Genomic DNA, 13,945 nt, shown 5'->3' with positions numbered 1-13,945 from the left:
GACAGAAAGTTAGATGGGGTCTGTTCAGACGACTGTCCTGTTGCTCCTTGGCGGCCGAGGCGGGAGGCAAGGCTCAGATCCTCACTCAGCTAGCTGTGGCCGGGAGCCACTAACACAGATCTCTCCTAGGCTTACTTTCCTCATTGGAAAATTGTGATGGTTGCACTCCCTGGGACTGCTGGATTATTTGGAGTGATGAGTGCTTGGTAGGTACTCCCTACCTACCAAAATACAGGGATGTATTTTGCCCTCCTTACCCCTTGTCCTTCCTCGGTGGGATGGTCTACCATCGATGCAAGCAGCGTGCTGGGCTCTGAAATGCCACCCACATTGCTGTCCCCAGCTTGTTTGGGGGCAGCCTTTGTGGCCATCGAGCTCTCTTGGTTGGTGTCATAGCTTTATCTTGAGGTTGGCCAGTTGGCCTGGTGGCGCTTTAATTCGAGGCCAAGTGACTCGGCTGGACAAGGAGGTCTGGGGGCACAGGTGGGAGTGGGTCGTGCCTGTATCTCACAGATCTGTTTGTGTTCATGATCGTGGGGCCTGGGGACCCAAGTCAGGAGGCTGTGTTAGGAGTCCTAGAGCAGGGGTGGTCATTCAGAAGAGCTATTTCTGGTTCAGCTTTGAGTTTCCAAGTTATGGATACCTATATGCAGCCGGTGTGAGGGAGAAGAAAAAGAAGAGAAACCTCAAAGAATACTGCTCAACAATTCATCTGATTTCTGATTGAGAAGTAGGTGTGGGGCACCATCGTGGTAACTTTCCATCCAGTTGTTTCAGTCAACCTGTTCGTGGATTCAGGCAGCCACCAGGCATGTCCGTCACGTCACCATAATGTCACCATTCTGTGTGTTTTCTTGTTTAGGGGACTTTCTGAAGCCTGTCTTGCTAATTAGCTTGACTGTGTGCTTTATGTTGGTCGCCTGTGAGTTAATTGCTAATAACAGTGTTCTCTTGTCCGTTACAAGTTCTCCCAACCCCTTTCCTTCCTTTGATTTCCATGTAGTTCATTCATATTTAAGCTAAAATCGCTTGCTTCTAGCTGGCCAGTCTCCTCAATCACTGTATCCAGGAGTTCTAACACAGTGCTAATTTTTATCATTTGGTTTTAGAGGCATTGTGTCATCTGTACGCTTTGTTTTGGGGGCAGTGGTTTAAGAGGACCTTTTTTTCCTTAACCGGCATCAAAATCACATATCGTAACGTAGCAAGCTTCAGTAGCTCTCTGTTGCTCGTTATGGAAATCCTCTTTCACAGCCACCTGTGCCTTGTGTGGTCTGGCACATGCCTACCTTACCAGCCTCATCACGGTCTTCGTCTACTTGGCTGCTACCTTCCACCGCACCAGCGCCCCGGCTGCCCCAGTTCTCGCTGAGTCCTTTCCTGCTGCTGGGCGCAGACACTGAAAGTGCCCTCTCAGGGGAGTGCCCTTTCTGTGTCTCTTGCTTGGCTGGCTCTTGCTCCGCTTTCAGGTGTTACTCAGAGAAGCCCTCCTGGGCCATCTTATCTAAAGAGACTTCCTCCATCTTAAGTTTCCTTTCTCCCTTCCTGTCCCATGACCGTATCTATTTCTTGCAGAGGCCTTACATCACGGCCTATAAATTCCTTGTTGCCTCATTGATGTACTTGGCGCTTGCTGTCTCCCCCGCTGGAGTTTCAGCCCCGGTGCGGGCAGAGGACCTATCTGTCTTATTCCGCCGTAGCTCCAGACGTTCATTCAGTTCTAGACACACAGAAGATGCTCGTCAAATATTTGTTGACTGAACAGAGGCTTTGGCTGATTGATACGGTGGATGCCCTTTAAGTTGTGTGTGTGACTGCAAGCTGATAAAGTTACTTCCATCTTTTCTGTGCCAGACCCTCCCCACCCATGTGCCTTCGTCACTGCTCTGGCACCCTGGGAGCCCTCCAGACCCTGGGCCCCCGTTTCCCCGCTCCAGGCAAGCCCATGGCTGGTATCCGGAGTTGCCCTCTAACTGTTTGAAGCATCTCTTTTTGTTCTCAAAATGAAAACCACCTGTCTTCAAAGTGATTTGCTTAAAACAAATGCTTATTTCTTTACCGAGGCCTTCCTCCCCTTCTGCCTTTCCCCACCTCCTGCCAAGAATAATGGGAAAACCTTCTTATCTTGGAAAGTGGTTTTCCCTCTGGTCAGAACCCAAAGTCAGATGATTTATCACCCTGTGTGCTGGGCAATAGCTTCCCTGCCCTGCTGCTCTCAAACATTAGTGGTTTGTTCTCCTGAGGGGCCTGAAGGGGTCCCATGATGGGGGCTCGGCCTTGACACTGCCCACCTTGCTACATTTCCTTTAATTGTCCTTCCTACTGATAAGGAACCTAGTCCAGGGCACCACATAAGTGGCGACAGGGGTGGGGACAGTGTCTAAGAGCTCTGTGGTGGGCTGTTTGCCCACTCAGTGACCCCCTTACACCAACTCTGGGGAGTAAATAATGTTATCCCCATTTTAGAGATGGGGAGATAAATCTCACAGAGGTTAGGCAGGTTGTAACCAGCCAGGATCAGAGCCCAGGTCTCTCTGGCTTCCAAATCCATGGCTTACTTGTTGGTATACTCAGTGTCTCTTAGGCTCTTTTGGACTCTGTCCTACAGTTAAAAAAAAAAAAAAAATCCGGGGAGTTGCCATCGTGGCTCGGTGGTTAATGAACCCGACTAGCATCTATGAGGACACAGGTTCAATCCCTGGCCTCCCTCAGTGGGTGATGGATCCAGCGCTGCCGTGAGCTGTGGTGTAGGTCGCAGGTGAGGCTTGGATCTAGCGTTGCTGTGGGCTGTGGTGTAGGTCACAGATGCAGCTCAGATCCCGAGTTGCTGTGGCTGTGGTGTAGGCCGGCAGCTGTAGCTCAGATTGGACCCCTAGCCTGGGAACTTCCATATGCCGCTGGTGCAGCCCTAAAAAGACAAAAAAATAAAAATAAAAAAATAAATAAAAATTAGAAAAAATCCGGGAGTACCTGTTGTGGCTCAGCAGTAATGAACCCAACTAGTATCCATGAGCATATGGGTTCCATCCCTGGCCTTGCTCAGTGGGTTAAGGATCTGACATTGCCCTGAGCTGTGGTGTAGGTCGCAGGTGCGGCTTGCTTCTGGGGTTGCTGTGGCTCTGGTGAAGGCTAGCAGCTGCAGCTCCGATTCGAGCTCTAGCCTGGGAACTTCCATGTGCCACAGGTGTGGCCATAAAAAGAAAAAAAATGTTTATTGAATTACAACATACATCTATAAAATGCACCTAAGAGTAAGCTTGTTGAAGGGTTGCAAACTGAGCATCTCCGTGTAACCATCAGATCAAAACACACACTCCCTGATTTAGCTTCTTTGAATCAAGACAGCAGGCATGAAGAAACAGAAGCAGATATGCCCATGATTTGTTCTGAGTTACGCACAACAGCTTACTTGATAGAATTTCTCTCTTTAGGTCCATTTGTGTGTGTGTGTGTGTTTCTAGTGATGGAGCCTGACTGGTATTTCAGATCTCACAACCGCCCAAGGAAGGGAGTGAGACTTCCGTAAAGGGCCGTGGGCTGAGGCCCGGGCCTGGCAAAATGGGAAGGAGGCGGAAGAGGAAGGGGCAGGGCCCGGCTGTTGGAGGTGGAAACGTTCAGGTGTGAGGCTTGCCAGTGCGAGTAATAGAGAGCAGCTGGGTGGAATCGGGGTGAGCTGTCTGGGGAGGAGGGAGGGGAACCTGCGATGAGCGTCCCAAGCCTCTAGGAGCTAATGAACTTTTGTGTGAAATGAGGAAGGTTCACCTCTCATGGTGAGCATTGACGTGTAGAGCAACGTGTTTGAGCGTCCTGGATCAAATGGCTTATTTCTTGGTGAAAGGTAGACATGCCTCTCCGTACGAAAGCACGCTAGAGTAACTCAGCTCTCATAACGTATGTGTCTTGCAAGCGTGTCGAGGTGGACATATCACACCCAGTTTGCTGTGATGGGTCGTGCATGGCACTGAAAGGGAGCGAATACGGTGCTCTGAAACGTTACGTGCTGTTACAAGAGTTTATCAATCAGTGCCCTCGGTGAATGCAATGGTGACTGATCTTGTCAAACTGCCACAGCCTCCTTGAATCAGGCAGGGTCTCTGGGATCATACTAACTCCTTTCGTCTCTGCGAATCAGATTCACGGTTTTTATTTCTGAAGGAGACTTGCCGCTCTTACGTTGGGCGTGTGTGTGTCTTAGCGTTCTTGCCCCGTGATGGGCACTGTGTATTTGTGTTTGCTTCTGTGCGTGTCATGACTGTGTATGTGCAAGAAAAGTCCCGGGACCGTAACACACACGCTCTGCCTCAGGAGCAGGCACCGTGCTGGCGACAGGGAGTGGGCGTATCTGACTTTCTCTTCCGTTCTTGGAGCAGGGCATTGTGCCCGAGCACCAAGCACTTGCTGAACGAATGGAGGGAGAAAGGGGGAGAGTCCTGGCTAGCACTTACCAGTGCGTGTACAACAACAAGCCTGTGAGGTGGGCACCGTGAATAGCCTCCTCCCGAGAGGGACCTCATGTCCCGGTTAGGCAGGGGACTGTCCTGGTGTTGCCTTTTGTCCCAGCAGGGACATCGATAGCGTTCTTTTCACTCCAGGATGTCCTGGTTCAGACGATAAAATTCTGTCACTCTGAAATGGTCTGGTTTGGATAGACAGGTGAGGAAGCGGAGGCACACAGAAGCCACATCACTTTCTATGGCGACCCGCCAGTTGGAGGTGGTGCCGGGATTCCTTCCTAGGTGTCTGACTTCAGATCTTGTCATTTGACCACTGAGCTCTGATGCTTCACAGTTTAGCTCAGGGAACATTTAGTATAAAGACAGCATTCTTGACTTTTTCGGTTTCTGTCTTTAGTAAGAATCACCACTATGATGTGTGACTCGGGGCGGCAGGAATGTGCTTGCGCCAAGACCCATCAAAATCCACGATGAACCTAGACAGTTGGTGTCCGGGACTGGTAATACCGGTTACGTGTGCTTGGTGCTTTATCATTTACAAACCCCTTTCTCCTACAGTCCTGTGTTGGAATCTCTTGTATGCCCTGTGGCGTGGTGGGTGGTGGTATTGCCGTTTTAGGAAGGAGAGCGCAAGATCAGCAGGATGATGGGGTCACCTGCTTGGGGTTTTACTGCCGCAAAAGGAGCTGATCCAGGATTCACCTCAGCTATTCTGCCTCCATCAGCAGCGCATTTTCCGCTGTGCCAGCGAGGCCTTGTCCAGCTGTCCGAGGGTGCTGTGTATGGAGGAGGAGGACGTCGTCACCCCGAGACTCAGTAACCCTAACACACGATTTCTTGACCTTGACCCTGTTGACATCTTGGGCTATTTAAGCCTGTTGGGGGTGCTGCCCTGGGCACTGTAGGGTATTCAGCAGCATCCTTGACTTCTCTCCACTAGATGCCAGGAGCACACACCTCTCTTCCTCCGCCAGCTGTGACAATGAAAAATGTGTCCGGGCAGTGTCACATGTACCCTGGGACACAGTTGCCCCTGGTTAGAAACCAGTTGGCCTAAATACTATAGCAGCATTTAACAGAGGGAAAAAGACAACCTTAAAAATCTTAGACTCGTCATTTCCCTCCCTTTCTAGATTCTGCAGCATTGGAAAAAACTATTGAAAGACACACAAAGGGACAGAAAAGAGGACAACTGACACATTTCACGTGAAATTCGCTTTCATGGAAGAACATTGGGCTCTTAGGCCAAGGAGGGATGAGATAGCCAGCATTTTTTAAAATTAAAAATCCTACAACTAAAAACGTTTTCAATAGAAAAGTTAAAGTAGATACCCCCGAAATATACACATACAAAAATCTCCTGCAATCCCACTGCCTAGAGATAACTGCAATTCACATTATGCTTTAGCTCCATCTAACCTTTTCCGACAGGCATGTACAAATGTATCATTTTCCAAATAGGACTGTGCCACAAATAGTGATATAATCAGCCTTTTTTTAAGCTTAAATGGGCCACAAATATCTTTCTCTGTCTGTGATACAGAGCTACAGAGCTTTTCATTGTCTGGCTACAATATAGTTTGTTCACTCAGGCTGTTGTTGGGCACATTTGTTTTGTTTCCAATTTTGCTTTTGCTATTGCTTGCAAAGCTCTGGTGAGGATTCATCTGTGTGCATCTAAGCCCTTCACCGAGTTTTTTCTTATAAGGAAATCTTACCATCTATTGAACAAGATATCCAGTTCGTAATGTGCTGGATTATATTTTGATTATATTGCATATCTTTGCCCCTTAAAATTGTGGAAAGTGCACGAATAAAATTTTGGTTATGCACTCAGCTTGCAGAATGGAGTGTGGAAAATTCTTTGGTTTTTTGATTAAATGATGACTAATAAGAAACCATTTAGGTTTCAGGCCTTGTTCATGAAAACCACTCTGAACTGTATCAGGCTACTTCCTGAGTAGGAATTACAGCCCACTGACAGTCACTGAGTCTTAGACTGTGTTCACTGCTGAGAGCAATTTAGGGCTATGGTCTCCTGAATTCTCGTTGCTCATATGTTTTTCTTCCATGTGGTAAAAACACTGGAGCAGTAACAGAAGAGATTAAATAAAGTTCCCCACTTGGAGTTCCCTTGTGGCACAGCGAGTTAAGGATCCAGCCTTGTCACTACAGCGGCCCAGGTTACTGCTGTGGTGCAGGTTCGATCCCTGGCCCAGGAGTTTCCCCATGCTGTGGGTGTAGCCCAAAAAGACAAAACAAACAAACAAAAAACCTCCCTACTTCACTTCCTCCCTTGTTTTTTTCATCCTCTAGAAATTTTTAATGCAACTACAAACAATAAATATATATAACCATTTTTAATAACCTCTCAAACTGAACAGTATTGCAAGGTCTGATCCAACTGGCTTTTTTCAGTGAATGTATCCTTCTATGTCTGTACCTTATTCTGTACAATTGGGGCCCTATTTAGGGTCGTTTCAAGCTTTTCTTTTTCTCCTGCACCAAAGCACCCTATTTTATGTGAGTCCACCAAAAAAGAAATGCCTAGCAGTGGAGTTGTGGGGCTAAGATTCTGTCCTTGGAATTGTCATACATATTGCTAAATTGCCCTTCTGCCAATACTATAGACCTTGGCTTGCTTCCATAAGGCATTTCTTTCTGCCTGGCGTAAACTGTGGATTACTAAACTAGGAGCACGATGCTTGAACCTCATCTGTGGGGAGGGCCGTAAGCGGTTAGGAGGGGACCGCAGTCTCCCTAGTGACCATTCTAGGGGTTGCTTTCTGGCCTTGGAGGCACCTGGCGAAGTGTGTATTTCCTGACTTTCTCCCGGGATTGGCATGGAACTGGCTTTGACTTTTGTCAACTGTGGAGTAAGAAGTATGTGGGTGGAGTTGGGAGGCATTGCCTCGGTAGGCAACTTTCTGGTGATACTTGTTGGCACATGTCACTTAGAACCGAGGTGTCAGAACTGGACTTTTGCTCCTCGAGAGGCTACAGTGTGTACTGCTCAGTGGGTCTCTGAAAATGGAAACAACAACTCTGAAAATGTTGTTGAGCCTGTGGTACAAGGTACCAAATGGAACATGTCAACAGAGTGAATGTAGATGTGATGTGATACAGTCATTTCATAATCATTTCACTCCCCTTACCTTTTCCGTAAAGCCTTTTCTTTTTTTCTTTCTAAAATTATGTATGTATGTATGTATGTATGTATGTATGTTTTAGGGCTGCAGGTGTGGCATGTGGAGGTTCAGAAGCCAGGGGTCGAATCGAAGCTGTGTGCCACAGCCAAGCAACACTGGATCTGAGCCACATCTGCAACCTACGCTGCAGCTTGGAGCACACCAGATCCTTAACCCACTGAGCGAGGCCATAAATCGAACCTGCATCCTCATGGACACTCAGCGGGTTCATTTCCACTGAGCCACAGTGGCAGTTTTCTGACGTTTCTCCATTCCTCATCTTTGTCCACTCCGTGTGAATGTTTTTCGGTACTGTCCTTTTAAAAAAATGATAATTATGGTTGGTACTACATTTTGGGCTTTTTCTTGTTTTCTCTTTTTTTGTTTGTTTGTTTGTTTGTTTGTTTGTCTTTTTACGGTTGCTCTTGTGGCACATGGAGGTTCCCAGGCTAGGAGTCAAATTGGAGCTGCAGCTGCCGGCCTGCGCCACAGCCACAGCAACACCAGATCCGAGCCACGTCTGCGACCTACACCACAGCTCACGGCAACACCAGATCCTTAATCCACTGAGCGAGGCCAGGGATCGAACCCACAACCTCATAGGTCCTAGTTGGATTCATTTCCGCTGCGCCACGACGGGAACTCACTTGCTATCTTATTTTTGACCAGCTTTGTCTCCCTCATCAAATTTTCACCAACGCTTGATTTCTAGTCCTTATCACCCTAGCATGGTGTTTGGCACATACGTATTTTGATTGGCTGCTCACTTTAGAATTCTCCTTATTTTATGGGGTCTCTGGGCTTGGCAAAAGGAGATCATCCCTGGACAGCCCCCTTTAGTTGGCCCTCAGAAAGGAGCTCATTAAGGTCTTTGGTGCCTCACTCTTCAGGGCCTTGCTTTCCTGCCCAAGGGAGGGCACAGCAAGGTGCCACCTTTTACTGATTCAGTATTTGAAGCAGTGGAGGCTGGCAGACGTTTGAAGATGGTTCCATGAAACCCGGTGGGCACAGCAGCTGCTGCCACCCTGGCTAACAGTGCGAGGGGCCTGTATTTTCTGAGAAGTCGGGCGGCTTCCTGGTGGGCACTGCTGACGTTCACTCCCTGCAGTCTTGGCCAGAATGCTTGCAGTCGGCCTGGAGTGAGCTACCTCGAGGCCGAGATACAGGGAGGAAAGCAGGACTGAGGAAACTGACTTCTCACATGTCAGTGAACCTGAAGTTGGGGCAACTCTGTGTCCGCACCCCCTTTTCCAGTGCTCCAACTAATGCTAAGTGATGATCTAAGAACTTGGGGCGTGGGGCCTGTGCCCTGGCAGGTGGAAGCTGACGTCTGTTTGGGTTTGACTCTCCTGGGACTCGTTGCGGGGGATGAAGGGGCTCCCCTGTGCCTCCTCCCCAGCCCCCGGGGGCTTCCACCCAGGGCCCTGCTGACACCCAGGGCCCTCCTCTCCTGGGAGCTTCCTTAGGCCTCGCCTGGAACCTCAGCAGGGAGTCTTAAAAAAGACACAAACCAAAGAACTTTATTTATTTTTCTTATTGTTCAAGTAATACATTATCTTTTATAGCAAATAAAGGGGATTTTTAAGAGGCAGGCAGTGTGATCCAAGGAAAATGGCCTTTGGAGCCACATGGTTCTGGGATGGAATGTGGGCTCTGTGACTTTTTCCTTGAGGAGCTGTTAGGAGCTGAACTTTGCCCCTCCCTCAAATTCACATGTTGAATCTCTAAGTTCTGGTTTCTCAGAATGCGATGATCTTGGGGGGACAGGGCCTTCGAAGAGGTGATTGCGTTAAAAGCAGGGCCATTCCAACTGGTGTCCTAATGAAAGAGGGGACTAGGACGCAGACACCAGGGATGTGCACACAAAGCAGAGACCTGCAGAGGGAAGGTAGCCGTCTGCAGCGCAGGCTAAGAGGCCTCCGATGAAACCAACCCTGCTGACACCTTGATCTTGGACTTCTGGTCTCCAGAAGTGTGAGAAAGAAGTTTTGGTTGTTTAAGCCCCCCACTCTGTGGTGTTTGTTATGACAGCCCCGGGCAAATGAATATAGGTGCTTTGAGCAAGTCAGCGCCTCCATTTTGCTTCCCTCATCGCTAAAGGAGAGACACCACCTACCTTCCACAGACTCATAACCCTGGCTTATAGTAGACACTCACAGATGGTGTCAGTGATTTAATAATATAATGATGGAAATCACTGCCCCATCCCCCGCCCAGGTTTTCTGGCCTTAGCCTGATTTGAGAGATTTTTTTTCCTTTTCTTTTCTCTTTTTTTTTCTTTTCTTTTTCTTTTTTTTTTTTGGTACTTTCAAGTCCTTTTCAAACAGGGTTGCAAAGAACCCCTAGGATCAGAAGAGGCAGATACTTCATGGGTTTAGCAAGCAAAGAAATATTTTCTTCTGAGTAATCCTTTTCATCCTTTTAATCTTCTAACTTGCTGGGGTTCCAGGTACAATTTTATTTAGGACAAGGATTCTGCAGCTAAAATTGATCCAAGGCGATTTTTGGTGTGGTGCTAATACTTCCGGTACCTAACATCCACTGTATGAGATTGCTTGGGCTGCTGCAACAAAGTACCACCATCGAGAGGTACCTAACCAACAGAAATTTATTTATTTATTTATTTTTAAAGTTATTAGAGATTATTTATATTTACAATAGGTTGGTTAATTTCATGGTACATAAATTATACCTTAGGTAGAGCTGTTTTTTGAAATTTTTAGCATTTGTTTAAAGCGTGAAAGATCTAATCAGACAATTCATCAAAATAGACATCAACATTCAAGTATACAAAAATGCCGACCATCACTGTCATTAAGGAAATGCAAATTAAATCACACATGCTCATTAGAATGGCTTTGTTAAAAGACCAGAAATTTATTGTCTCGCAGTTCTGGAGCCTGGAAGACTAAGATTGTGGTGTGAGTAGAGTCGATTCCCACTGAGGCCATGAGCTTCTGGTGCTTTGCTGCAGTCTTTGCCATTCCTTGGCTTCTAGATGCATCACCTTGATCTCTGCCTTCATCTTCGCGTGACGTTCTCTCTGTGCACATCTCTATTTCCAAATTCCTCCTTTTTATAAAGACGTTAGTCACATTGGATCAAGGTCCACTCACATGACCTCGTCTTCACTTCATTATCTGCTAAGACCCTATTTCCAAATAAGGTCACAGTCACAGGTATTGGAAATCAGAACTTGAACGTCGTCTGCAGGATACAATTCAAGCTACGACACCAGTTATATTCGAACCCCGTTTGCCCTCTGGGTACCTCTGTCTGCAGCTGGCAGCTTCCCAGGAGAAGGGCCCTTGCCTGGTCTGCAGCTTCCTTTCATCATGCAGGTTTTTGCTCAGAAGTCACCTCCTCAAAGAGGCCTTCTGCGGCTACTCTCAGTGTAGATTAACTGGATGAATGGAATAGATTGTGGAGTAAAACTGAAATGTGACCGAGAATTATGCTGATATTTTGCCATCACAAGGCCGAGAGAGCTTCTCTCTACCCCCCGCCAGAAATGTTACTTGTAGCTTTCTCGTGTGTCTTGGCTGTGTCACCACCACAGATGCTACTTAAGTATCATTTTGTGCCTGTGAATTGAGATGCTGAGCACCTCCCGAATGTCAGGATGGTTCCTGTTCTGTGTACAGAGCATGCCAAGAGGCCTCAATCTGTTGGATTTTGATTTTTGCAGTGAATCATAACTTGATTATGATTTTACAGTAATTCACTTAGCAAAACTATCTAGAACCTTGAAGGACATCTCAGGTCTAGAAAGCTTGCGTGTTACGAGTAAGGGAAGCATTTACTGATTGCAGTTAATTGGTTAGGATTTTTTTTGGTGGGGGGGGCCGCACCCGCAGCATATGGAAGTTCCTGGGCTAGGGGTCAAATCAGAGCTGTAGCTGCTGGCTTATACCACAGCCACAGCAATGCCAGATCCAAGCTGCATCTGCCACCTATGCTGCCACGTGCGGTGATGCCAGATCCTTAACCCACTGAGCAAGGCCATGGATCGAACTCGCATCCCCATGGACACTAGTCGGTTCTTAACCCACTGAGCCCCACGGGAGCTCCTGGTTAGTGTTTATTGAGTATGTTCTATTTGCTAAAACCTTGTCAGGTGATGTGCAGACAGGTGGTAGTACAAACAGTAGTTATGGCCTCCGGCACCACACTGCCACATCAACCGTTGAAAAATAGCCAACAGTACATGCAGAGTTGCATGCGAACATGCAGTATAGAAATGAAGAAGAGGAGAGAGCTCACTGAGGGCCAGAGGGCCAAGAAGGGCTTTGTGGAGAAGCTTAGATGAAGCTCGGGCTGTACCTGTAACAGAGATCCAGGAAGGAGAGGGAAAATACCAGCCCAGGACAATAGTACCATCCCCTGAAGGTATGTAATAGTTCAAATGTATATTGAGCAACCTTGTTTTAATAAAATTACTTTTGTTCGCAGTATAGGTACGATATGATTGATAATAGGAGACTATTAGGAGCAACCAAATTGCCCATCCACTTGAGAAGAATAAATTATAATACGTCTGCATACTTGATGGCATACTCTACAGCCAGAAAAAAGAACGAAAACATTTTTTACTGGTATGGAAAGCCTCACACATATATTGTTAAGTGAGAAAAGCAAGGTTTGAGACACTGTGAGTCATCCCCTAACATATTTACTTAAAGCAACCGGAAGATACTTAAGAAACGAATTACGTTTAGGAGTGCTAGTGGTAATGGGAGGTCTGTTGTGTGTGTATGTGTTTTATTTTAGAGATTTGAATGATAAAAGTGTATCCTATTCAAAAGGGTAAAAAGAAAGAGGTGTTCTGATACCGGTCTTTGCTCGCACTGCTGCTCCTCTTAACACTGATTGAAATGTCTCAGGGGCTTTGTCTTGCTGAGACGTCATGAGTGAAGATTAGCAGCTATACTAAAACATCTAAGGGATAAGCTCTTGCATTTGCCCAGAGAAGGACATTCTCTTAGGCTCGTTTTCACTTGTATTGGTTATCACTAGAAATGTTTCAAACGCGTGCTAAGGTAGAGGGAATAGTATAATGAACCCCTCTGTACCCATCACCTAGTTCCCGCACTTACCAGCGGCTCATTTCCTGGGTTCTCTCTTTTCCTCCTCACTCTTCCCCTCCACCGCCAACCTTGATGCTGTTGAAGGCAGTGCCTTTTCGATTGTTTTATTTAGAAGTATGACTTGGACCTCCCGAGTCCCACCATGGCCCCAGACACACAGAGAAAATTGGATGCTTGAAGGAGGAAAAAACTTTAACTGAATTTGGCTCCTCTCATGAGGTGGCGTTTTTAAAAGTTATGGTAAGATACACATAACAGAAAATCTACCGCTGTACCCATTTTTTCTTTTTTGGCTTTTTGCCATTTCTAGGGCCACTCCCGCGGCGTATGGAGGTTCCCAGGCTAGGGGGCAAATCGGAGCTGTAGCCACCGGCCTACACCAGAGCCACAGCCACGCGGGATCTGAGCCACATCTGCAACCTACACCACAGCTCTCGGCAACACTGGATGGTTAACCCACTGAGCAACGCCAGGGATCGAACCTCATGGTTCCTAGTCGGATTCGTTAACCACCGAGCCACGATGGGAACTCCCCACTGTACCCATTTTTAGGGATACACTTCAGTAGTGTTAAGGGTGTTGCACCTGATCTCCTGAACTCTTTCTTTCATCTGGAAAAACTGAAATTCTATAGCGGTTGAAGAACAAGTCCCCTCAGCCCCTGGCAGCCACCATGCTATTTTCTGTCTATGAATCTGACTCTACTAGGTAATGTCATATAGGTGGAATCATACGGTCTTTGTGCTTTTGTGACTTGCTTATTTCACTTAGCAGAATGTCCTCAGGGTTCATCTGTACTGGAGCATGTGTCTGAATTTCCTTCCTTTTTTTTTTTTGGTCTTTGTAGGGCCACACCCGTGACATATGGAAGTTCCCGGGCTAGGGGTCGAATCAGAGCTGCAACTGCCGGCCTGCACCACAGCCACAGCAACATGGGATCTGAACTGCAACATGGGATCTGAACTGCATCTTCGACCTACAGCTCACGGCAGTGCCGGATCTCCACCCCACTGAGCAAGGCCAGAAGGCCAGGGATGGAATCCACATCCTCATGGATACTTAGCTGGGTTCGTTACCGCTGAGCCACTGTTGGGCTTCCAGCTACTTTTCTTAAGGGTGAAGAATATTTCGTTGTAGGGGTAGACCACATTTTTGTTTATTCATTCATCTGTCAATGGACTCTGGTGTTGACTTTACTTTTTGCCCCTTTTAGAAT

The 13,945-nt window shown here is 47.2% G+C and overlaps 1 protein-coding gene across 9 annotated transcripts in view; it reads left to right on the top strand.

Annotated features, from left to right (window-relative positions):
* Positions 1 to 13,945, top strand: part of SH3KBP1 (SH3 domain containing kinase binding protein 1) — a 340,925-nt gene that overhangs the window by 79,654 nt on the left and 247,326 nt on the right. The window lies entirely within an intron of this gene.

Source organism: Phacochoerus africanus, chromosome X, assembly GCF_016906955.1.
Source record: "Phacochoerus africanus isolate WHEZ1 chromosome X, ROS_Pafr_v1, whole genome shotgun sequence".
Classification (NCBI taxonomy): domain Eukaryota; kingdom Metazoa; phylum Chordata; class Mammalia; order Artiodactyla; family Suidae; genus Phacochoerus; species Phacochoerus africanus.
This window is presented reverse-complemented; position numbering and strand designations above follow the sequence as displayed.